The 26,698-nt window shown below is 39.2% G+C and overlaps 1 long non-coding RNA gene across 3 annotated transcripts in view; it reads right to left on the reverse strand.

The window, feature by feature from the left end:
* The window catches only part of LOC140635760 (uncharacterized), a 192,280-nt gene that overhangs the window by 92,755 nt on the left and 72,827 nt on the right, over window positions 1-26,698 (reverse strand). The window lies entirely within an intron of this gene.

Genomic DNA, 26,698 nt, shown 5'->3' on the forward strand with positions numbered 1-26,698 from the left:
GATTAAGAAAGCATATCTGCAAACTAAAATTAAACAATGAATTCTAAACCCAAATAGAAGTGATTTTAGGATGATCCAATTTTATCAGATCCACAGCTCTCTCCTCCCCCTTGAGTGTAAATATCAAGATCTGCCTATGAATCTATCACAAAATACAAAAGGAAAAACAAAACTCTCTGTCCAGGGGGTCCCTATTTTACAAACCAGGAGGAGACCAAATTTCCAAAACATCATTGCCATAACCCCTGACCAACAGGAAGGAGACTCTGGAAGCAATGAATGATCAGTACACACAATGTGACTCATACAACACTAATTAGGCACCAATCCTTTATGCATTTCCCAAATTCCCCAATGTCAGAAAATGTGTGTACACGGAGACTCTTGTTTATGCTCTGGTCTCAATTTTTGAGCAACCAACAGGGCAACTTATCTTATCCATATGTTCATTATGGTCCTTTCTAATGAATATTTCTTTATAGTGTTTAAACAAAAAGAAATTAATGCATTGGCATTTCAAAGCTCTGACCTTTGGGATCCCTGGGTGGCGCAGCGGTTTGGCGCCTGCCTTTGGCCCAGGGCGCAATCCTGGAGATCCAGGATCGAATCCCACATCGGGCTCCCGGTGCATGGAGCCTGCTTCTCCCTCGGCCTGTGTCTCTGCCTCTCTCTCTCTCTCTCTCTCTGTGACTATCATAAATAAATAAAAATTGAAAAAAAAAAAAAAACAAAGCTCTGACCTTTAAGTTTTTGTACTTGGTATATTGAAGAAAAGATATATATAGTATACATTAGAATTGAGAGTCAGATTAACTCAATGCAGCACTCATACAGTTGTGCATCTAATTCTGGAGGTAATATAATCATTCTGTCCTCTATGATGGATGCTTGGATAGATTTTGTGATTTTTAAAGTCCCAAATTAAGCTTCTAGTTTATTCCTTTAAATCTCCATAGCTTTAAATAAAAATGATCTCTTATATCTTTTCTCTAAGACTTGGGTATAAAACTCTCCAGCAGGAAAACATCTTCAGAGCCAAATATATCTTATAATTGATTATGTGTCCACACTATCTGACTATAGGAGACCAACGCTGATGCTGCTTTAAAATAACAATAGGAAAATTGATTTCCACTGAGAAAGCCCCAGAGATGGGAATGTCAATTTATTGTAAACATTTGTGATACAAGAGGAATCACTGGTCATTTTTCTTAAAGGGAAACTAGTCAGACACAGCGAATCTATTGGCACTGAAAATTAATACTATATATATTTAAAAGGAACTTTGTATTTTCTAAAATAAACTTGATTTTTTTACAGTAGGTTTAAGTTTTTAGAGAAGAGAGAGTTCCCATATACCTTCTGTCCTTACATGTTTAATCTCTCCTATCTTTTCATGCCAGAATCATATACTTGTTACCATTGATGAATCTACACTGACACATCAATATCACCCAAAGTCCACTGTTTATATCAGAGTTCATTCTTGGTGTTATACATCCTGTGGTTTGGACAAATGTACAATGACATGTGTCCATCATAGTATCATCAGGAATAGTTTCTACTTATTTGTCCCTCCCAGTCCCTGGTAACTACTGATCCTTTTACTATTTCCACACTTTTATCTTTTCCCGGAATGTCATGTTGTTGAAATCATTTAGTAGACTTTTCAGAATGGCTTCTTTCACTTTGCAATATGCATTTAAACTTCCTCCATGTCTTTTCATGGTTTGGTAACTCATTTATTTAGAACTTCACATTGTTTTTAATTAACATTTCTTCCTTAAGATAAAAACAGTGGTTTCCATGGTTAGATGTAGAGTTTGAGTTTTACAAATCAGTGAACACAACCTACGGGAGCAGGTAAGCCCCAAATTTAGAGACTGTAGTCATGGGTTCAAGCTTCATCTCAAGTAATTTACTAGGATGGAACCTTGGAGCATTCAACAACTGACATGAGGGAAGACTGAACATCAAAGAGGCTCATTGTCCGTAATGGTTTAGGATTGTGCCCATTGTGGATCTTCCCAAATGAATGGTGACACCTGACCCAATCAAATCTTCTCTCTTGAGAAGCAAAACTGTGAAATAAACACACATAAGAAATAGGAAGAAACGACGTTTGAGGAGATGAAGAGAAGGTAGACGATTAGACTGCACGTGAATCCTAAAATATATTTAAGTTATAGCCATGCAGTGGAATAAAATGTAGCCAATAAAAATCCTGATTTGAGGTATGGAAGATGTTACTAATAGGGGATCACTCTCATAAGTGAGAAAATTATAAGATACAACGGTGTATGCACAATTATGCTATATCTGTTGCACATTCATGGGATTATAAATAAATACAAAATACTTATTGGTGTTTACCTCTGGGTAATTGTATTACCTGGGTTTTCAGCAAGGGATGAAACTCTTAAACCGAGCACTTTGAGGAGAGCATATCAAGGGACTATTTGTAAGATACAGGGGAAGGATGTTACAGGTTACTTGCTAAAACCCATTACTAGCCAAGGCCAGTAGGGGCTGGGGGAGGGAATAGTTTCTAGAACCTGTGGAGAGAAAACTAGATTGAGAGGACTGCTGGACAGGAGCTGTGTCCTGCAGTTGAGACACATCACCAGTTGGCAGCAACCTCGCGGGGTGGATGCTGGGGAAATAAAGAGCCTGACCTCACTCACTCTGGTGGAACTCTAGGGGAACTCAGAAGGCAAGGCAGCCTTTAGGTACAGGTCAGCCTCCCAGGCCCTAAACAGGATAGAGAAGGATGGTATCTAGAGGAACAAGTAGGGTGATTTAACTTCCCTTTTTTCTTATCTGAATTTCTAATTTTTTTTTCAGAAAGGAGCACATAGAACAAACATATATTTCATAGCTTTGATTTTTTCCCCCATATGGCATTCCAATTTTTTTTCAGTCTTTGCAGTGGGTTGTATAAAAAAAAAAATAGAGGTGTGGGTCAAAAAAACAGAGACTGAAAATAAACAGGAAAATGAGAAATTATGGAAAGAATATCATGAAGAGTGATTGGTCCCTCATATATTCCCCTATATAGGAAACACTTGGGGGCTAAAGGAAATGGGCTCCACACTGTTCCGTGTATTCAAGATTAAGAGTAATAGAAATAATAGTAATTTCTAAGGGAATTTTTTAAAGGACTTCTCCAGGTCTGCTTTGGCATACACAATCAGCCCTGAATGAAAACACTATTTCAAAGTGCCAAGCTCTTTTCAGAATTCTTTTTTTTTTTTTAAGATTTATTTATTTGACAGAGAAAGAGAGAAAGCACAAGCATGAGGAGGTGTAGGCAGGGGGAGAGGGAGAAGCAGACTCCCCACAGAGTGGGGAGCTCCATTCAGGGCTCAATCCCAGGACCCTGGGATCATGACCTGAGCCAAAGACAGACACTTAACCCACTGAACCACCCAGGCACCCCTCTTTTCAGCATTCTTAAACCATTTTATCTTCCCTTGTGTCTGATCTAAATGCATCTGCTTTCAAACCCCAAATGGTATTTTTTTGCAAGTGTGCCAGGTCAAGTAGAATCCATATCTAGCAGATCTTACAGACATGACTAGTTTCAGTACAAACAGATGTCAAACCAAGCAAACCATAGTCACTGGCTGATTGTAAGCAGATAGAATTAGAAATAAGTTTTGTGGTCTCCACTTCCTCAGAGCTCAGTTCTTTCTGTAAGGCTAACATTGTTCATAAAAAGTCTGCGTTGTGCATCTAGGACACCTACGCTGATCCAGTAGAGGGCAGTGATATATCTAGGAGCCTGGCCCTAGGAAACAACTCCCCTTTGGAGGCACACAGCTCAATATGGCTTCATCTATGCAAGGCAGGCAGGGTCACCTGAGTTCATTTCTCCCATCCACTCTGCTCTGCGGCTGCTCCCTTAGCAACTCTGCAGCTGCTGCCAGCAGTCATGGGAACAGGAATTATGACCTTCGCCTCAAACTGCAACCCTGAAAACAAAAGCTAGAGCACCTCCAGCCTCAGCAGCATCTAATTTATGGCTGAGTTGCCTGGCTATATATTTCAGGCCCAAGGCAGCCCCCAAGTGAGGTAGGCTTTAACTCCATTAAAGAGACAGCAGGGGAGCCCATAAGTCCCAAAGCAAATGTCCAAACCTAATCAAGAAGAAATCCAAGGAAGAAGAGAATCAATGCAGGTCTTTGGCAGGCTTGTGGTTCTTTAATTAAACAGACCCCTGACATGACATTATAGTTAGTGCAAGAGAGATGAGCTTGGTTATGGACAAGGAAAAGCATGTTTCAATTGCCAAACATCAAATAAACTGTGGAAACTATTAGCATCGATTATCAACTGGCAAGCACCTCTGGAGACTTCAAGCCTCTAGGAATTTTTTAAATAATTGATTTAAGACAATTTGGGGAAGCACGTTGTGCAATAGTTTCCCAAGTGCAACTTAACTTTTTTCCTAAGAAAAACAACTTGAGTAATTTGCATTGCACCATTTATATGCAACTAAGAGTTACTCTTCCTTTCAATAACACATAAAAGGAAAAAGGATTATAAATGTTAGAGCTGGAAAAGACTGTAGACATCACTGTTTTTTAAATTTAAGCAATAGAATTCTTTTTTAAAAAATAAATCTTATATATAACCCCAGGAGATCGAGAACAGATGAAAGAAATATTTTATCGATATAAATTTATTTTATAAGTTCACACTTCTGTTAAAGGCTATAAAGTCAGTCACGGAGAACAAGGAAGCTTTTTTAGATGAATGAGATCAGGATTTATAGATGACTTGCAGACTTACATCAGTTTTAGGATCTAATTTATTTTTGTATTTTCTTTGCAACTACTTTTGAGGGTGATGACAGTGATTCCCACGGATAAATCACTGCACATGGTGATAGATGTTTTTGTAACAGCTTTTCTTGCAACTTGAGCATATTCTTTAATTAAATAGAGCAAAATAAGTTTAATTCCAAAGTCTGCACTCAAGTCAGTTAAAATTGGCAACATATTAAGAAGCAGTGGTCTCCAAAGAATTAAAAGATCCTTAAAAAAAAAAAAAAAAAAAACTCTGGTAAAAACAGCTGTGTTCTTAACCAAAATCAGCTCTTTTTTCCTTTTCCACCTTCTACACAGTTAAGCCACATTGACCAGCTTTCTATGTGTAGCCATTTGTCGGAGATCTAGCCAATGAAATGCGAGCAGGAGTGCCATGTGCCACTCCCAGGCCTGGCACCTGCAAACCTGCCACAGGCACCCCTTCGACACTTTCCTCAACAGCTCAGGGTCTGCAATGGACCCTGAGGACCCAGGCAAAAGGACAGGGCCACAAGATGGAAGAAGCCTGTGTTCCCAAGGTCCATGGAGGCCACTTGCATACTGGGAATATCCTTAATAGATTTGGAATAGCAAGAAGAAAACTTTTACTGTGTTAAGCCACTAAGATTGGCATACTGTCATGACAGCTAGCATTGTTTAACCCAACTGAACTCATAACCAGAAATCAGATACATGACCTTTCATGGCTTACTGCTCTTATGTTTTTATCAATTTATTCCTAACCCCTCAACTTGTTTCCTTTGCCCTTAGGCTGGTTGATTTAAGCCAGGAAGCATTTATTTTGATCTTTCTAGTAAAGATTTCCCCCTTGGGCTAGTCAATGAAGGCTGGAAGCCCATGATTCTCTTTCCATGAGCACCCCTCAACCCCTTCATGAGGTGGCACTCTGATCCTGAAGCAACAAGGACCAGCAGGCAAAGAAATAGGGGCTGAGGGGCATGAGGAAGCCCTTCAGACACAGGAGTCACCCGTCCCATCTCCAGGGGTTCATCCAGAGCCCCTCAAGTAGAGAGCAGTAAAGAGACAGTTCCAGTCTAAACTTTGTTTCTGAGATAACTCTAGCTCCGAAGTAAAAGCAGAACAAATCCCAGATTTCTGATTTCTCAGGCCTTTGTATATGAAAGGATAAGAGTCTAGATGCTTAATTTTTGTTGGTGCCTTTCTCCCTTATAAAATCAGAAAAGTCCTTCATCGAGAGTTGCACAGATGTGTCGATGGCCATCCCAGCAAGAACGTCTCCCAACTCAAAGCTCTTCCATGGCTGTTTCTTGGAATCATCCTCCGTTTTCCCACCACAGGTTTTGCCTTGAAATCTTTTTTTTTTTTTTCTGGTTGAAACAGAAATGACAATCTGGATGTAGTTACCTCCTCCGAATCTTCTCCTTATTTTTTTTTTTCCCAAAAGTTGGTTTCAGAGGAAAGAAAAGGGCAGCACGACCTCACCATACATAGAGATACAACACTGCTGCACCATTGCAAACTCAGAAATAGAGCTCAGCTGATGAGCTTACTTCAGAACATCCAAATGTTTACTAAAAGGAAATGACTCTGCCTATCGATGGGGAGAAGAGATGCCTAGAACAGATTCTGATGAGATTTGTTGCTGTGTGCACTGGCAAAAGCAACTTAACCAGACAAGTACCAGCCTATAAATAATGGCAATTACTCCCAGGAAAGTGGTGCTTCTGGAGGAGGAGTGGTTTTCTTTATTTGGTTACCATTATTTTCGAAGAGACTTGGGACTACATTTAAAAAAAGAAATTAAAAGCCAGAAATGATCAGGGACCATAATGGAAATAGCTGCTCTGAACCCAGCCTTGAAGATAGGCCCCCAGAGTCAGTCAGTTCCCCTGTTTAAAACATTCCCTTCCAGGAAAAAAAACAAAAGTGCATAATTTTATGCCACAAAAAATATGCTGTCATGACAAAAACACTAATTAGATGTTGGGGGTGGGGATGCGGGTGGTGAAGAAGCTCAGTTGTAGAATCATAAGGAAAATGTTAAATGCCCAATGTGTGAACATACGATAAATACAGAAGGAGGTGAGGAGGTGAAATGCACACTTGATACCACCAGAAAAATAATTTGTAAATATTTGTTTTGAGATAAAGCTAATGTTTCTAAAAGTTGTTCTCTGATGGTATAAATAACTAGAAATGCAAAGCAAAGTCCAGAGAAAAGACTTTTTAAATGCTAATCAAGAGAGATATTTGCTTTTAATATGCTTAATAATAATAATAAAATTAACATGGAGAAGAAAGAAAAAGGACAAATGAAGTAAATATGAAAATTTTTCTTTCAAATATTGAGGAGAAAGTCTTCTAATGTAGTTTTATAAAATATAAATTACATTTAAACAATATTTCTGGGATCCCTGGGTGACTCAGGGGTTTAGTGCCTGCCTTTGGCCCAAGGCATGACCCTGGGGTCCCTGGATGGAATCCCACATTGTGCTCCCTGGTGGAGCCTGCTTCTCCCTCTGCCTGTGTCTCTGCCTCTCTCTCTCTCTCTCTCTCTCTCTCTCTCTCTCTGTGTCCCTCATGAATAAATAAGTAAAATCTTTAAAAAACAAAACAAAAACAATATTTCTGAAAATTGATGTATTTTTTTGTATTTTTAGGAAACACAGTCAATGTTTATAGCCAATTTGTTTTTTGGAAAGTCTTACTGAAAGAAGAATCACTTCTACCCAAAGCCTTACAGACCTGTTTTTACCCCTTTTAACCTTGAATGTCATACTTTACAGACTAAAAAGAGACCAACTCTCTGACTTCAAGAGCTTAATTATAAGATTTCCAAAATTTTCCAGGAAATCTAGGGAAACCTATCTTCAAATCGATATCTTTATAAATTTAATGTTAGACTGGTACCCAAAGAGAATATATTATACTTTACTTCCCCTAAATACAAATATGCCAAATAAAAGTAAGCCCAGGATTCTTCATAGCCCTCTGAGATTATATTCACATTCCATATTCCCAGTGAGCTATGGCACACAGGGCAAGCACTCAAAATGTCCATCCTCAAAGGTGACATACACAAAATCTAGGAGACTGTCTTTGAAACACACGTGTAGGGCAGCCCCGGTGGTGCAGCAGTTTAGCGCTACCTGCAGCCCAGGGCGTGATCCTAGAGACCCAGGATCGAGTCCCACATCAGGCTCCTTGCATGGAGCCTGCTTCTCCCTCTGCCTGTGTCTCTGTCTGCCCCCGCCCCCTCTATGTGTGTTTCTCATGAATAAATAAATAAATAATTCTTTAAAAAAAAAAAAAAGAAAGAAACACACGTGTATGCACATCCAGGTGTATCCAACACCAGGTATTTCAATTTAAGGCCTAAGGAAATTGAAATTTGGTCAGCAGGTTTTTATTCGTCTAATTGTCCACCAATCAATCATTGTTTTTATAAGTAGTACTGCATTCAACAATGTGTACTGAGTAGTCACTACTTATAAAGTGCTCTTCTAGCCACTGAGCTTAGGGTAGAAAACAGGGTCCAGGGATGCCTGAATGGCTCAGTGATTGAGCATCTGTCTTTGGCTCAGGTTCTGATCACAGGGTCCTGGGATCGAATCCTGCATTGGGCTCCCCGCAGAGAGCCTGCTTCTCCCTCTGCCGGTCTCTGCCTCTCTCTCTGTCTCTCATGAATAAATAAAATAAAATCTTTTTTAAAAAGAAAAGAAAAGAAAACAGGGTCCACCATATTTCCCTTCTGTCTCAGATCTTACAAACTAAACTAGAGTCAGGACTAGAGAGAGGAGGGGGAAATGTTTCCTCCTCCCTGGAGGCATTAAAGGTGTTTGAGACAGACAGTTGTTTACGGGGTGAGACCATCCTGCACATTACTGCGAAGAGCCCAGAACAACAGCGATAACCAAAAACATCTCTACATTTTCAGACCTCTTTGGGAGTAGATGTTTTCCAAGTGCTCAGATGAGAAAAACAAGCTGTGCAAGATATGAACTCCCCCATCTGGGAAGGGGTCCCAAATTCAAGACTACCTAAGAATTCAGGAGCAGTCCTAATAGAGGTTGACCCTAAAAGAGAGGAAGAGTTTTAATACCTAAGTTATTCAGCATATTATCATCTCTTATTCATTTGGTTTTCGTGCTCCATCCCAGGAATTGAGAGAAAGGGCAAAAAGGCTCTAGGCTAGGAACTCGTGTAACATAGAAAAATGTCAGATTAGCATAAATTCTGCTTGGGACTTGTATTTGCTTGTTTGCTACCTCTGTTTATTTGCAATGATTCTTAGGTGCTCTGTGGCAAAATGGTGTCATTGAATGGTGCTTTGGAACTGAAGTAAAGTTTAAGGATCTAAACCTTTAAAATACTAAGTTGTAAATCACGTTGATTCAGGTAGTTATTAAGAATTAGCTATCATAAATACTGCTGAATTAGTTCTTTTTTTTCAGATTTATTTATTTATTGGAAAGAAAGAGAGAGAGAGTGAGTGCGAGCAGGGGTGAGAGGCAGAGGGATAGGGAGAGAGTGAATCCTAAAGCCATCTCACTGCTGAACATGGGGCTAGACACAGGGCTCGATCCCAGGACCCTGAGATCATGACCTGAGCCAAAATCAAGAGATCGCAGCTTAACCGAATGAGCCACCCAAGTGCCCCCACCCTGCCCCTCACACCACCAATTTCTAATGTGTGTGATTGGCAGCTCCTAAAATGGCCCCCAGTGATCCCTACTGTGTGGTATTCAAGCCCTTGTATAATCTCCTCCTCCTGAGTGTAGGCTGGGTCCAGGAACAAACAGAATGTGACAAAAGTGATGGGATGTCACTTAGGAGATGAAGTTACAAAAGGACTGGCTTCCATCTTGCTCACCCTCTCCTGTTCCCTCACTTGCCCACTTGGATGGAGCCAGCTGCCAGGTTATAAGCCCCCCTAGGGAAAGGCATGTGGCAAGGAACTCAGGGAGCTCCCTCCAGCCAACAGCCAGTGAACAGCCGAGGCCCTCCGTCCAACAGCTCACGAGGAGCAAAATCTTGCCAACAATCACAATGGTGAGCTTAGACGCAGATTCTCTCCTCCTCCAGCCTAGAAATCACTGGATAACTGCAGCCCTGGGTTTCAGCCTGGTCCCGCAAAATGTAAGATACTAAATGTTTGTTCATTAAGAGGTTAAATTTGTGAGTAATTTGTTGTGCAGAACTGGGTATCTAACATAGTGTGGAAAAAGAATTCACTTTAAAATCTAAATTATAAAGGACATGACCATCAAGGGTGTATAGAGCAAATCTAGCACTGTTCCCACAAAGCACCAAACAACATTTGCTTTAAGACTTAGGATGGGATGCCTGGGTGGCTCAGTGGTTGGAGCGTGACCCCAGAGTCCTGGGATCGAGTCCCACATCTGGCTCCCCGCAGGGAGCCTGCTTCTCCCTCTACCTGTGTCTCTGCCTCTCTCTCTGTCTCTCTCATGAATAAATAAATAAAACTTTGAAAAAAAAAAAAGACCTAGGAACACCAAAGCCTGGATCGATGGATGCAGATCTATCTTGGCAAAATGTGTGATTTTTTTCACTATGGTAATATCCCCCAAACTCATCTTTGCTGTCCTCAAGAAATTGGAATGGGAATCTAAAGACAGTTACACAGTCTTAATTTTTTTTTTTTAAGAAATCAATTAAATAGAGACATATCGAGGTGCCTGGGTGGCTCAGTCAGTTAAGCACCTGCCTTTGGCTCAGGTCATGATCACAGGGTCCTGGGATCGATTCCCACATCAGGCTCCCTGCTGAGTGAGGAGTCTTGCTTCTCCCTCTGCCCCTCCCTCCGCTCATGCTCTCTCTTTCTCTCAAATAAATAAAATCTTTTTTAAAATAAATAAATAAATCGAGACATATCTGGCATGTACATGGCTCTGAGCTCCTTGCTTGGCTTTTATGAATTCACTACCTTACCCCGTGTTAGATAAGCTTTTGTTACACCTAAATATGTATGAAAAAGTAAATTTAGGAGGCTACTTATCAACACGACTTGTTTGAAACCCATGAGCTTTAAAAAGGGCAAGGTAGCTAAGTTTTAATTATTCTCCAAATCACCATTTTTCTGCATGTATTCCATGGAAGACTAATTGTATAGATTATCTAGGGATGGTATATTTCATCGTCAAATAAGTCTGAGACAAGTTGAGTGAAATGAAGTTAAAACAAGCTTCTTCTTTGCATGGCATCTGTAGGCCTCTACAGTGTGAATGAGTACTGTGAGTCTCAGACAAAAGCTACGCTATGCAATGTTTTCAAAGCTTGTTGGGGTGAAGGACTACCATTTCTTCAAGAGCATGGAACTGGAATCACATTTTGGAAACACTTGAAAATTAAGAACTTCACTGATATCTCATCTCTGAAATGTTGTTCCCACTTCTCCCCTCTACAAAGATCCCATCCCTCAAATGTTATAAGAAACCGGGGATCCACATTTAAGCAGGTTTAATATCTCTGACCCTGGTGGGTTTAGCTTCAATCCCAGGCAACATTACTAACAGTTTACCTGCTCTTAAAAAAAGGGTTCATCAGTTATAATAGTAAACCCACACTAAATGTTAGTTTTGTGCCAGGGACTCTTTTGATGCAATATAATGTATAGCTACAGATGAAAAAGTGACAGCCAGGGAAGTTAAAGGATCCCCTGCTGCTAATATCTGTGCACCATATAGATATGGCAAGAAGTACTATTGTAATATGGGCCCGACCTGTATCAGCTCACCAGTTCAATAAAAATTTCACTGTGACAGAATGAGCACAAATTAATGTCACAATCTATTAAAATCCATCTCAATTCAATGCTAAAATTTCCAATATTGATTATTATTTTGTAACAACAGAAGTATATTGGTATAATATTCTTATGGCAAATTAATATTAATGTACCAAGAATGATGTAATCAATGCTAAGATACAAAAAAATTAATAATCCATTAGGTTTCTCTTACAGTCTTTTGAACCAAATCACCTATAAAATTCACATTATTTTTAAGCTTTACAATATTAAAGTGAGATTTTTTCTTTCAGTTTCTGCTAATATACACTGAATTCATATATAACGCCAATCAATAAGAGCACTTATAATTGCATTTTGCTTTTGTTAATGCCTGTAAATCCACATATGTTTTGCACAATGAACTTTAATACATATAATACTATATATGTGTTTTTTACAGATAAGCTTTAATTCCTTTTGAAAAGGAAAGGGTCTTAACTTTAAAGATTTATTTCTCTCAGGGGTTCCTGGGTGGTGGAGTTGGTTAAGCATCTAACTCTTGGTTTCAGCTCAGGCCATGATCTCAGGGTTGTGAGATCTAGCCCTGAGTCAGGCTCCACACTCAGCTTGGAATCTGCTGAAGATTCTCTCTCCCTCTCCTTCTGCCCTCCAGCTTGTGCTTGCTCGCTCTCGCTCAAATAAATAAATAAATAAATAAATAAATAAATAAATATTTTTTACAAAATTTTAAAAAATTATTCCACTCGGAATTTTTCTAATTATTAAATTTTAAAAAAGTATTTATTTATTCACGAGAGACACAGAGAGAGAGAGAGAGAGAGGCAGAGACATAGGCAGAGGGAGAAGCAGGCTCCATGCAGGGAGCCCGATGTGGGACTCCATTCCAGTACTCCAGGATCATGCCCTGAGCCAAAGACAGATGCTCAACCACTGAGCCACCCAGGCATCCCTAAGTATTAGATTTTTGATTGAATATCATAGTTGAGATTACAATTGATGATAAAAAGACCCCATGCTCATTGTGTAAGCTAGTAGGGGTCCAATTTGTATCTTAAAGCTAAGAGCCTATCTTTAAACATATGCTTTACTTTGTGAGAAGGTTTAAGAAAGGAAACAGGAGCATCTGGGTGGCTCAGTTGGTTAAGTGTCTGCTTTCGGCTCACGTCATGAGCCCAGGGTCCTGGGATCAAGCCCCACGTCAGGTTCCTTGCTTAGTGGGGAATCTGCTTCTCCATCTCCCTCTGCCTTTGCCCCTCCCCCAGTTTGTGCTTGCTCTCTCTCTCAAATAAATAAAATCTTAAAAAAAAAAAAAGAAACAAAACAAAACAACTGAAACAAACAACTCTGAAAGTAGAATTCCTCTGGAGAGAAATAAAAGGACTGTATGGAACCTATCTTTTGTCACTGAAACATGAAGTAGTGAAAAGAGCTCGGGTTCTTGAGTTAGACAGTCATGCTCAAATTCCATCTCTAGCTCTTTCACCTTCAACTAGTCACTCAACCTCTCTGAGTTCTCTCATCTATGAATTGACAGTAAGAAAAGTAATAATACATCAGAAATCGCATACGAGTACTTAACACAAAACAAGTGCTCAATAAAGTCCTGAAAATACCAAATAAAAAGAGCAAATGCTGAAGCTCATTTTTCAAAACCTTCTATGAAACTGTCTCAATCAAAAGAGGAAGACCCAGCTGCTGAACGATCATACATCTGGAATGGGCTTGAAATGGCACAGTGAAATTTAAGAGATTGTTCCCCTCACAGTTAAGGGGAAACTCTTAGCCATCAGGCAGCTAATCCTGAGAGCAGACAGTAGGTGGCGGGGAGGACTATACCAGCTGATGTGAGGTGGGGCAGCAGGGCCCAGCTGAACAGGAGGGAAAGAGACCGGGAGGTGGGTTCTTAGGAACTTGGTTTACCACGGTGCCTTGTCTGTGTCTGTCTTCCTTGCTGCTTGAGAGCAACTTGAGAAGCTGTGTTTCCTTTACCTTGTGTGGGTCACAGTGCCCGGAACAGACTTTGAAACAGGGTGTTCCGCAAATACCAGGGGAGTGGAAGGAAAAAAGGAAGAGGGAGGGAAACCAGAGAGAAGGAAAATGAGAAGAAAGACAGAAGGAAGAAGAGGACAAGAAAGTGGTTATTCTCTCAAAGAAGAATCAGAAATTTATACTTCGTCAAGTTTGCTTCCCTCTAAGTTTTTTTTTTTTTTTACATTGACTTAATTAATATCTATTCTCTGATTCATCTGAATGAAGACTAAGAAAGCTTTGTGCAGCTGGGAGCAGAATTATTGGTGATGGTGTCAGAACTATACCAGCTCCAGAGAGATGGAGCTGGGGCTGGATATGGGGAACCAGGAAGCCAATGTACCCCTTGATGGCTCATTCTTTCCTCTAACTCAAACTGTCCAATCTAATTACAGCCTGCTAACATTAGGGCATGACCAAATCTTCTCCATTTCTCCATGTAATCAATCCTCTGAAAGACTTGTCTGAACTTCAGCCTTTTTTGCTTTGCCCACTGGTTTCTGAGATTCAGAATTCTATCCTTTCAACTCCATTTAAAACATACCTGTAAAATCTTTTGTGGCCATATTCCTTGCTTTCTAACCTTCCTTAAGTCCTTTATCCTGGCTTCCTTACCTGTCACAGAAACTTTAAAATGAGTCCATTAGTTTTGATCACAGTGCTGAAGAGACTAAGGGCAAAGGTTAAATACCAGAAAAAGCTTCTAAATTCCTGGACTCACAAACATTACAGCATGAAAAGAACCTTAACAATGACTAAGTGCAACCCTCTTATTTTACAGATGAGATCATTAGGGTTCAGAAAGATCAAGTTTGCCTAGGGAAAAAAAAAACAACACATCTCTACTGTGGCCACAGAATGACCTTTAATCTTAGGCAATCATCTTGAAAATTCTTATTTTTTATTTCCAAAAGTCAGGGAAGAATGTGGATTACATCACATAATCATCACCTTCCTGCAGGCGGCCAGGAAACCTCAAAGCCCTTTTAGGTTTTCTTCCTGTAATTACCAGTACCTTCCTCACCGAAGTATTTGTCCTAATCCTTAACCCCGACTTGCATTTCTTTATTTTGCCAGCCAAGGAGGAGAAAAGCCAGGAAAAGACCCCAGTAGCAGGGAGAGTACAGCAGTGAGATGCAAGGACCCTAGAGACAAATGGGGTTACAGCACTCATATTTGGGCCAAATTGCTTACCCTCTCTTAAGCCTAGTGAGAAAAATAGGGTGACATAGGTCCTACTTTATAGAGTTTTTGTGAGGGTTGGATGAACAACTCTGAACCAGCCCTCTCCTATCACCATTTGTACCTTGTGTGTAACATGTGCCACAAGCCTAGAACCTTCTCCTTCTCACAAGGATTTCCTTCCTGGGTGAGAAAGCTGGTCTCCTTCTCTGACTTATGACCTTGGTTGTAACCCCCTTAGCCCATCAAGTCAGAGATGTTCTAAGATTATTGAACCTCAAAAGGGAAGAGTGAAGATCTCCTCTTTTTATTCCTAAAAGTTTCTTGGCACCTTGTGGAACTGTGCTTTCACTCTCCCCACCCCACATACACAGTCAACAACCACTGTATATGAAGAGCATAGAGAGGGGTAGTCATAGTTTGGCCAAATAAAATCCTATTCCCCCACCATAATATATCTGTATTTCATGCATTTTCTTCATCTTTATACTCTATCTTATAACATGAATCATAAATATTTGCCCCTATTGTCTATTCAATTGTTATTCTTTTTGTTGATTGCAGTGTAAGCATGCCCATATTGCTACATAAACAGGTATGGTTGTTACTGTACAAATATTCACATTTCTGAGAAGAGCCAATAAGTTGTTCTTCCCAGACAAAGTCTGGTCCAGGCTGACCTGGTATCTCCAAAACGAGAAACACACTTTCAAATAGCAGTTAATTTTGTAAAGTATTCCAACATTTCTTCTCACTGGGTAATTCCACCAAAATGATAATAATATTATTTATGTTACCATAACAACCTAAGGATTTTTGCAAGTGTTGCTTCATTTATTCCTCATAATCTTAATAGTTCAGTATTTTATGCCCATTTTTAAATAATGTAATTGAGGTGCAATGGGGCTATACTTCTCTATATACCTATCATCTATGTCTAATGGAATATTATTCACCCATGAGAAAGAAGAAATCCTACCACTTGCAATAGCATGCATGTATCCAGAGGACATTATGCTTAGTGAGATTAAATCAGACAGAGAAAGACAAATACTGTATGATCTCACTTGGAATCTAAGCAAATTGAATTCATAAAAACAAACAGTAGAATGATGGTTGCCAGAAGCTGGGTGTGGGAGAAGAGATATCTAAGTGTACAAATTTGCAATAAGTAGATAAATAAGTTCTAGATGTCTAATACACAGTATACTGAATATAGACATCATTTTATTGTAATGATCAAACTTGCTAAGAGACGATCTTAGTTACTCCATACCACACACACAAGAAAAGATAATTATGTGACATGAGGGAGGTAAACTATCACTACAATGGTAATCATTATTACAACATAAAAATCTATCATAACATGTTGTATACCTCAAATGTGCACGACATTACATGTCAAATATATTTCAATAAAAAATAAAATACTTATTTCAAACCAAAAACAAGATAGGCAATATGTGTGTATATGTACTCATAAATATACATACCTATATATTTATATAGATATATACATATTGTAAATATCTACATAAAGAATGTGAGTGAATGCACATATATCCTCCGATATTAAAAATCATCTGTAAAGATCAGAGAATCTATCCCTGTAGTTTGAAGTGACAAATGCTTTACAGAGTATAGCATTGACAGTGCTTGAACTCTGGACCACTTACCTGGGCAGTTATGAAAGAAACCCTGTTTTCTTTATAGATCTTGGAAACTAGCCCTTTATCTGATAGGTCATTTGCAAATATCTTCTCCCATTCTGTAGGTTGTCTTTGAGTTTTGTTGACTGTATCCTTTGCTGTGCAAAAGCTTCTTACCTTGATGAAGTCCCAATAGTTCATTTTTGCTTTTGTTTCTTTTGCCTTCGTGGATGTATCTTGCAAGAAGTTACTGTGGCCGAGTTCAAAAAGGGTGTTGCCTGTGTTCTGCTCTAGGATTTTGATGGAATCTTGTCTCACATTTAGATCTTCCATCCATTTTGAGTTTGTCTTTGTGTATGGTGTAAGAGAGTGGTCTAGTTTCATTCTTCTGCATGTGGATGTCCAATGTTCCCAGCACCATTTATTGAAGAGACTTTCTTCCTTCCAATGGATAGTCTTTCCTCTTTTGTCGAATATTATTTGACCATAAAGTTCAGGGTCCACTTCTGGGTTCTCTATTCTGTTCCATTGATCTATGTGTCTGTTTTTGTGCCAGTACCACACTGTCTTGATGACCACAGCTTTGTAGTACAACCCAAAATCTGGCATTGTGGTGCCCCCAGCTATGGTTTTCTTTTTTAAAATTCCCTTGGCTATTCAGAGTCTTTTCTGATTCCACACAAATCTTAAAATAATTTGTTCTAACTCTCTGAAGGTAGTCCATGGTATTTTGATCGTGATTGCATTAAACGTGTAAATTGCCCTGGGTAACATTGACATTTTCACAATATTAATTCTGCCAATCCATGAGCATGGAATATTTTTCCATCTCTTTGTGTCTTCCTCAATTTCTTTCAGAAGTGTTCTATAGTTTTTAGGGTATAGATCCTTTACCTCTTTGGTTAGGTTTATTCCTAGGTATCTAGGAATTGTAAATGGGATTGACTCCTTAATTTCTCTTTCTTCAGTCTCATTGTTAGTGTATAGAAATGCCACTGACTTCTGGGCATTGATTTTGTATCCTGCCACACTGCCAAATTGCTGTATGAATTCTAGCAATCTTGGGGTGGAGTCTTTTGGGTTTTCTATGTAGAGTATCATGTCATCGGCGAAGAGAGAGAGTTTGACTTCTTCTTTGCCAGTTTGAATGCCTTTTATGTCTTTTTTTGTCTGATTGCTGAGGCGAGGGCTTCCAGTACTATGTTGAATAGCACTGGTGAGAGTGGACATTCCTGTCTTGTTCCTGATCTTAGGGGAAAGGCTCCCAGTGCTTCCCCATTGAGAATGATATTTGCTGTGGGCTTTTCGTAGATGGCTTTTAAGATGTTGAGGAATGTTCCCTCTATCCCTACACTCGGAAGAGTTTTGATCAGGAATGGATGCTGTATTTTGTCAGCTCTCTGCATCTATTGAAAGGATCATATGGTTCTTGTTTTTTCTCTTGCTGATATGATGAATCACATTGATTGTTTTATGAGTGTTGAACCAGCCTTGCATCCCGGGGGTAAATCCTACTTGGTCATGGTGAATAATCTTCTTAATGTACTATTGGATCCTATCTTGTTGAGAATTTTTGCATCCATGTTCATCAGGGATATTGGTCTATAATTCTCCTTTTTGGTGGGGTCTCTGTCTGGTTTTAGAATTAAGGTGATACTGGTCTCATAGAATGAGTTTGGAAGTACTCCATCTCTTTCTATCTTTCCAAACAGCTTTAGTAGAATAGGTATGGTTTCTTCTTTAAACATTTGATAGAATTCCCCAGGGAAGCCATCTGGCCCTGGACTTTTGTGTCTTGGGACGTTTTTATTAAACTCAACAGCAAAGAAACAAACAATCCAATCATGAAATGGGCATAAGACATGAACAGAAATCTCACAGAGGAAGACATAGACATGGCCAACATGCACATGAGAAAATGCTCCACATCACTTGCCATCAGGGAAATACAAATCAAGGGATCCCTGGGTGGCGCAGTGGTTTGGCGCCTGCCTTTGGCCCAGGGTGCGATCCTGGAGACCTGGGATCGAATCCCACGTCGGGCTCCTGGTGCATGGAGCCTGCTTCTCCCTCTGCCTGTGTCTCTGCCTCTCTCTCTCTCTCTCTCTCTCTCTCTCTGTGACTATCATAAATAAATAAAAATTAAAAAAATTAAAAAAGAAAAAAACAAATCAAAACCACAATGAGATACCCCCTCACACCAGTGAGAATGGGGAAAATTAACAATGCAGGAAACCACAAATGTTGGAGAGGATGCAGAGAAAAGCGAACCCTCTTACACTGTTGGTGGGGATGTGAACTGGTGCAGCCACTCTGGAAAACTGTGTGGAGGTTCCTCAAAGAGTTAAAAATAGATCTGCCCTACCACCCAGCAATTGCACTGTTGGGGATTTATCCCAAAGATACAGATGCAATGAAATCCTGGGACACCTGCACCCCGATGTTTCTAGCAGCAATGTCCACAATAGCCAAACTATGGAAGGAGCCTCGGTGTCCATCGAAAGATGAATGGATAAAGAAGATGTGGTTTATGTATACAATGGAATATTACTCAGCCATTAGAAAAGACAAATACCCACCATTTGCTTCAACGTGGATAGAACTGGAGGGTATTATGCTGAGTGAAATAAGTCAATCGGAGAAGGACAAACATTATATGTTCTCATTCATTTGGGGAATATAAATAATAGTGAAAGGGAATAAAGGGGAAAGGAGGAAAAATAAGTGGGAAATATCAGAAAGGGAGACAGAACATGGAAGACTCCTAACTCTGGGAAACAAACTAGGGGTGGTGGAAGGGGAGGTGGGCGGGGGGTGGGGGTGACTGGGTGGCGGGCACTGAGTTGGGCACTTGACGGGATGAGCCTGGGTGTTATTCTGTATGTTGGCAAATTGAACACCAATAAAAAAATAAATTTATTATTAAAAAAATAAATTAATTAAATAAAATAAAATTGTGACACCTAAAAAAAAAAAATCAACCACCAACCCCCCCCCCCAAAAAAGAAACCCTGTTTTCTCAGTAAGCCATAGTTCTTGAGAGAAGGAGCTTCCCAGCAGTCATGAGGACTTTTAGTACAGGTACAGACACTGGCAGTGGCAGTGCCTTAAGGAGGATGTTGGTTAAGACACCTTATCCAGAAAGGCATCTGGAATTTGGTCAGAAGCTATTGAGTTCCTTTGGGGCACTCTGGACACCGGATCCTCTGTACCTGGCAAATGTGAGTAGTTATAACAAGCAGCTGGATCTGGGAAGAATTTCCTCCCCCCCCAAATTTTCCACCTGGGCACCGCCCTTCCCTTGCTCCTATTTGCAGCACCAGTCCTCACCTGGGCTTCAGCCCAGCTTCATCCCTAGCTCCTGTTTCTTGCCTTTGTTTTCTTTGATGAGGCTTAATGCTCAAGTCTGTGCCCACCCTTTGGTTCTGTGAGCATATCTTTTATTTTGAGCCAACTCAATGGAGCTCTACCCTGGCTTTGCCTTTGTTCCCAGCTCTGTCTTGTCCCCTGTCTAGCACCCAACCCTCCCCAACCCAACCCCCTCCCGCCAAATCCACATCCTACTTACTCCTTCCCTAAGCCTTGACTTCATGCCTGCCCACATCTGACATGAACTCATCGTCCATGCTGGCTCAGCAACCCCACCTCATTATGTCCCATCGTCCATGCTGTCCCAGCAACCCCACCTCATTATGTGACAGCCAGAGAGTCACCAAGTCCCAAGCTGAGGTCCCAGCAGAGCTAAGGGACCATTCTTTCAAAATACTTCTTTCAAATATAGTCCCAATAGCCTTCTCCAAAGTTAAAGAGATTTTGCATCTCAATAGCAAGGTCTCTAAATCCCTGTTCTCCATCCACAGTGTAGACACACCCAGGGCCCAAAGAAAGGAATTTTCTTTGGTAACCTATAGATCGAATACACATCCCAATCTCAAACACTAATCCTAAAAGCCATAATGGCTTCAAAATTTTAATTGTACAGAATAACAATGAATGGAGAGGCTGTGACAGTTATACTTAAATGTCAACTGTGTCATTTTCCCCTTACTGACAACTGTTGAAGATTGAGCTACACATATTTGATTAAAAACTATCCCATAAACAAAACTGGTTCTCAAAAACTTAGTTTTACTGGAAATTTAGAAAAACAGAGAGTGTGACTTGTCTTGCAACAGCAAACAATACCAGGAAAGTTTGGAGATTTTTCCCTTCATTATGAAATTAATAGATAGAGATGAATAGAAATTTAAAAAAAAACCTACAATTTTTAAAACTATCCCTTCATCATAATACAATGGTATTTCACATATTTACATCATCATTAGACTATATTTTTGTTTCTTACAACATAAATCAAAAGTAATTGATTTGTTATAAACTCAAATGTGACCTTGTTTATTATAATATAAGCATTTGGGGGAACCTGGGTTTTTCAGTGGTTGAGCATCTGCCTTTGACTCAGGTCGTGATCCCAGGGTCCTGGAATCGAGTCCCACATCAGGCTCCCCATGGGGAGCCTGCTTCTCCCTCTGCCTATGTCTCTCTCTATATCTCTCATGAATAAATAATCTTTAAAAAATAATAATATAAGTATTTATATAATGTTACATGGTCTTATAATTATTTTTTTAATGGTTACAGGGATGCCTGGGTGGCTCAGCGGTAAAGCGTCTGCCTTCAGCCCGAGGTGTGATCCTGGAGTCCTGAGATCGAGTCCCACACTGGGCTCCCTGCATGGAGTCTGCTTCTCTCTCTGCCTGTGTCTCTGCCTCTCTCTGTGTGTCTCTCATGAATAAATAAATAAAATCTTTATTAAAAAAAAAAAAAGGTTACATAATATCCTAAAGACCCACCAAACTGTTTTACCTAACCATTTAGGTAATAAATTGGTTGTTTCTAATTCTTTCCTGTTTTTTAATTAATATTGTTAGTGTAAAATAATAGCAAATATGTATTTATTGGTCTCTGCCCCCAGTTCCTGACACAGAGCTCTTAAAACCCTTGTAATTGTCTAAGTGACAAGAGCATTAGAAGAATCTTGGTGTTTTAATAGTTGGCCTTTGATCCTGGTTCTTGACACAAAGCTCGTAAATCCCTTAGAATTTCCTGGGTGATAAAAGTATCTTCTGTTTTAATGGGATGACTCTTGGTGGTCTCTTGGATAACTTCAAGATGGAGGCTGGTCACCAGAAAGACCAAGCCATGATTAGAAGCTTAGAACTGTCAGCCCCACACCTTCTCCAAATAATAGGAGAGGGGCTGGAGATTGTGATAAAGATCATCACACCTACATGATGAAGCTTCTGTAAAAATCCCAAAAGTATGGGGTTCAGAGGGTTTCTAGGTTGGTGAACACATCAACATGCCAGGAGGGTAATGTAACTCAAATCCATGGGGACAGAACTCCTCACCTTGGGACCCTTCTGAACCCTGTCCTGTATATCTCATCTGGCTCTTCATTCATATCTTTTATTATATCCTTTACAATAAACTAGTAAACTGTTTGAGCTCTGTGAGCCATTCTTGCAAGTTTTCAAACCTAAGGAAGAGGCTATAAGAATCCTGATCTACAGCAGGTTAGCAGGAGCACAGGTGACAACCTGCGACTTGTGATTTGTATCTGCAGTGGAGGGAGTTTTGTAGGGCTGAGTCCTTAACTTGTGGAATCTGACACTAACTCCAGATAGCGTCAGAATTGAATTGAATTGTAGGACACCCAGCTGGTATAACACAGAATCACTTAATATGTGGAGAACCCACAGATCTGGCATCAGAAGGGAAGTATTATGAGTGTAGTAATAGTGTGGGAGTAAAGGAGTAACACAGGAGGATTTTTTTTCCAACTCAGCCAGTAATACCTTTACTCCATTTTTCTGAATTTAGAATATTGTCTCTTAGGCTGAAGTTCCAAAAACAGATTAATGATAGAGTATATAAATATTTGTATGGTTCTTGACCTGTATTGCTAAATTTCTTTCAAAATAAATAACTGTATTAAAGAAAAAATTTAATTTTAATCAACTTTTGTAAAAATTAAACATTGCCATTTTAAAATTATTTTTATTCAATCAATTCATTATTAACTTAGCTTTCTTTGATTTGTACAGAGCATGAAAAAAATCCATATCTTTATATATTTTTCTATAAAGTTCCCTGAGCTCTATGGGGACAGGGACTATATCTTCTGGTTTTAGCATTTATCATCTAATGTAGTAGAAAGTGAACAGAATTTGGAGGCTAAAAGGCCTAGGTCCAAGTACCTGTTTTGCTACTTATTTGATTTGTGACCTTGGGCAACTTATCCTCTCAAAGCCTCAGTTTTCTCTACTGTGAAATGAATTCTACTCCAGGTGGACTCAATGTAAAATGACTGGCATATTCCAGGAAACTGATAAATATTAGTTCTCTTCCCACACATTATATATAAGGGATAAGCAAGTGCATGCCTTTTCCACTTGATGACAGAGTTCTTAGTCTTATCAAATTGAGTACATTTTATAATATTTACTGAATATATTTTTATTTTCTAGTATTTTGAGGAAGGAGTTACTTTTTTAAAAAAATATTTTATTTATTTATTCATGAGAGACACGGAGAGAGGCAGAGACATAGGCAGAGGGAGAAGCAGGCTCCTTGCAGGGATCCTGATGTGGTACTCGATCCCTGGACTAATCATGCCCTGAGCCTAAAGCAGATACTCAATCTCTAAGCCATCCAGGCATCCACAGTGTGGCTACTTTGATCCACAAATGTTTCAATTCTGTTTTATGAGGGCAAATCTATTTTTTGTTTGTTTGTTTCTTCTGTTAGGGTGAAGACATTTAATGCATAAATATATGAGGCAAAGTCACCATAAGAAGAAAACACACAAAGGTACATGTCCAATTATGGGTTAGTTGTACCTCTCAAGGACATTGCCATTGTTGTAAACCTTTTTGAAAAGTCTTTACTGGAATTTCTGCCAAGTACTACCTCTATACAGATACACACACACAAACACACACACAAATATGCACACATACACACACACAGGCAGATTCTGGAATATGATACTAGAAGTGCAGGTGAGTACCAGTATAAAGAACTCCAACTTGAATTAAAAAAAAAAACAACAACAACATAAATTCAGAATGCTTTTATTACATGATTCATAAAGTGGCTTTTAGAAGTAATCCAAAGACAAAACTATAAAATTATTTTGACAGATTACAGACCAATTGACTGATCATCCATGTAATCATCCAAGGACAACTTCAAAGAGTGCTATATATAAATTCTGGATGTTCGCTACTGAAATCAAGTGGTGTTTTTATTTTATATTTAGTCACAACTTGTAAGTCCTGAAGCAATAAACCTGGTGTCAAATAAATACCTTTTATAAAACTCAAGAAAAAAGTAACCTTTTACACTGAAAATTGCTATCAGTACATCAATTACACATTTCTGAAGTATTTATTGAGTACCATCTGGGACATACTTCAAGAGATAGGAGATACATTTCTCCCCCAAAAGTTAATTGTGTCAGTTAATCATCAAAGAACTAATCAGAAAACATATAACAGACATAACTACACACTTGTATCCAAGGAACTTCCCCTATAGGTATAAAAGAGGCAAGGTAACACAGACATGATATAACAGCATTGGTATCTGTAAAAAAAGACCAAGATGAGGGTAAAGGACTGCAAAAAATGTTAGCTGACAATATGCTTTGTATGAATTAACAATGTGGCCACCAAAAACCAAAACAAAACAAAAAACCAAAACAACTAAGACTATATTTGCCTATGGCACTAGGAGTATAGTATTAGAAGCAAGTAACTGGTAACCACTTCACTCTAGCTTGTCAATCCCTAAACTATAGCATTCAATTCTGTGCAGAGCTCATTAAAGAGAATTATAAACAAATAGGGTTGTGTTCAGCAGTGTGCATAAAAGACAGCTTGCAGGACTCAAAACTCATGCCACTTTGAGCCTGTATAATAGAAGAGCTAGCAGAGGTAAATGATGGTGATGTTGAGATACGTCAGTCTGTCATGTGGATGGGAGATTTGACTTCTTCCCTATGGCTCTAGGAAGCTAAATACGAACAAAGGTTAAGAGATATCAGACCAATATAGATTTCAGATCAATATAGGTCAATGTGGGATGCCTGAGTGGCTCAGCAGTTGAGCATCTGCTTTTGGCTCAGGGCGTGATCCCAGAGTCCCAGGATCAAGTTCCACATTGGGCTCCTTGCGAGGAGCCTGTTTCTCCCTCTGCTTGTGTCTCTGCCTCTCTGTGTTTCTCTCATGAATAAATAAAATCTTTAAAAGTTTTGTTTAAAAAAATATATAGGTAAACATTTCCCAAAGATGACAGGGCTGCTTTCCAAGCTTCTGAGTGCCCTATCCCTTAGAAGTATTCAAACACAGGCAACAGGCATTCAAACATTGAGATCGCTACCATTAGCTAACTTCTCCTTCCCCAGGCTAAGGTAGGTTAAGTCAGTGGGTCTCAAATAGTGTGCAACAGTATCCCCAGGATGGCTTGTTAAGGCACAGATTCTAGAGCCAATCTCAGAGTTTCTAACTCAATAGGTCTAGAGAGAGACTTGAGAATTTGCATGTTAACAAGTTTCCACTTCATGGGGCTGGTCCAGAGAATCACTCTGAGAACAACTGAGTTAAACACTTGGCAGGGATGCCTTAGAAATGAAGATGTGATATATATATATATATATATATATACACACACACACACACACACAATAGAATATTGCTCAGACATCAGAAAGGATGAATATCTACCATTTACATCAACATGGATGGAACTGATGCTGAGTGAAGTAAGTCAATTGGAGAAAGACAATCATCATATGGTCTCACTCATATGTGGAATATAAGAAATAGTGCAAGGGACCATAAGGGAAGGGAGGAAACTAGTGGGGAAAAACTGAGATGCTCCTAGTGAATGAATGGAATGAAAAAGAGGCTAGCCTGGTTGAGGAGAATAATTTGAAAAGAGAATGAGAAATTAGGTGGGGGAAGCAAGGTGACACCAGAATATAATGGACTTTTATGGGAGAGGTGCTTAGGGTTTTTTTGTTTTTTTTGTTTGTTTTGGAGGTGCTTAGGTTTTAAGCTTCTGTGCTTAAAGCCAAAGCTATCTGACCTGTAGGGTCAGCTTGATGGCTGCTCAGATTTCTAGTCCCCATCCCTCTACCTTTTTTTCTCACAACATTAAGACAAGCTAGCACTTTTAGCATTCTTCACTGGAATACTAACAAACCATTACCCTTTGCTGAAATCTAAATTGAAAAAGAGATCTCATCTTTTTACCATCTAAGAACTTGCCCTTTATTTGACACCTGGTAATACTTACCTAATATGTTACAGAATTATTCTAGTCAACTATCACCTATTCAGAGTCACAAAAGTTACTTATAAATTAGCCTATATTTTTACATGGCTGATCTTCTTTTGGTTGATATCAGATGAATTTTGTGGATGGGTGTCTCTATTGGAAATAAATGAGTCTTATTTTCAAACAAAAAGCAAGTATTATTTTTATATTTTCTTTGTTTTTAAAGATTTTATTTATTTATTCATGAGAGATACACAGAGAGAGAGAGAGAAGCAGAGACACAGGCAGAGGGAGAAGCAGGCTCCACGCAGGAAACCTGATGTGGGACTCAATCTCGGGTTTCCAGGATCATGCCCCAGGCCGAAGGCAGGCGCTAAAACTCTGAGCCACCCAGGGATCCCTTATTTTTATATTTTCAAGAGAGTTCTCCAATCATTAGCTGGGTAATTCTCTAGACTATCTGAAAGATTTATCTGGATATTGTATGAAAAAAAATTCCAATGGCCATTAGTTCATTAAACTTAATTTTGAAAGGGGCAAAGGATTAAATAGGCATTCCTCCAAAAAAGAGATAGAAATGGCCAATACATGGGAAGATGTTCAATCTTAATTAATCATTAGGGAAATTCTTTGAATAGATACTATCAAAAAAATGGAAAATAACAGTGTTGACAAGGATGTAGAGAAACAGGAAGCCATGTGTGCTCTTAGTGGGAATGTAAAATAGAGCAGTCACTATAGAAAACAGTGTAGCGGTTCCTCAAAAAATTAAAAACAGGATTACCATATGATCCAGCAATTCTACTTGCAGGTTACTCAAAATAATTAAGATCAGGGACTTGAATAGGTATCTGTATACCCATGTCATTGCAGTATTATTCAAAATAGCCAAAAAAGGGAAGCTATTCAGGTATCCATCAACAGCT

Source organism: Canis lupus, chromosome 6 (genome assembly GCF_048164855.1).
Source record: "Canis lupus baileyi chromosome 6, mCanLup2.hap1, whole genome shotgun sequence".
In the NCBI taxonomy this organism is placed as follows: Eukaryota; Metazoa; Chordata; class Mammalia; order Carnivora; family Canidae; genus Canis; species Canis lupus.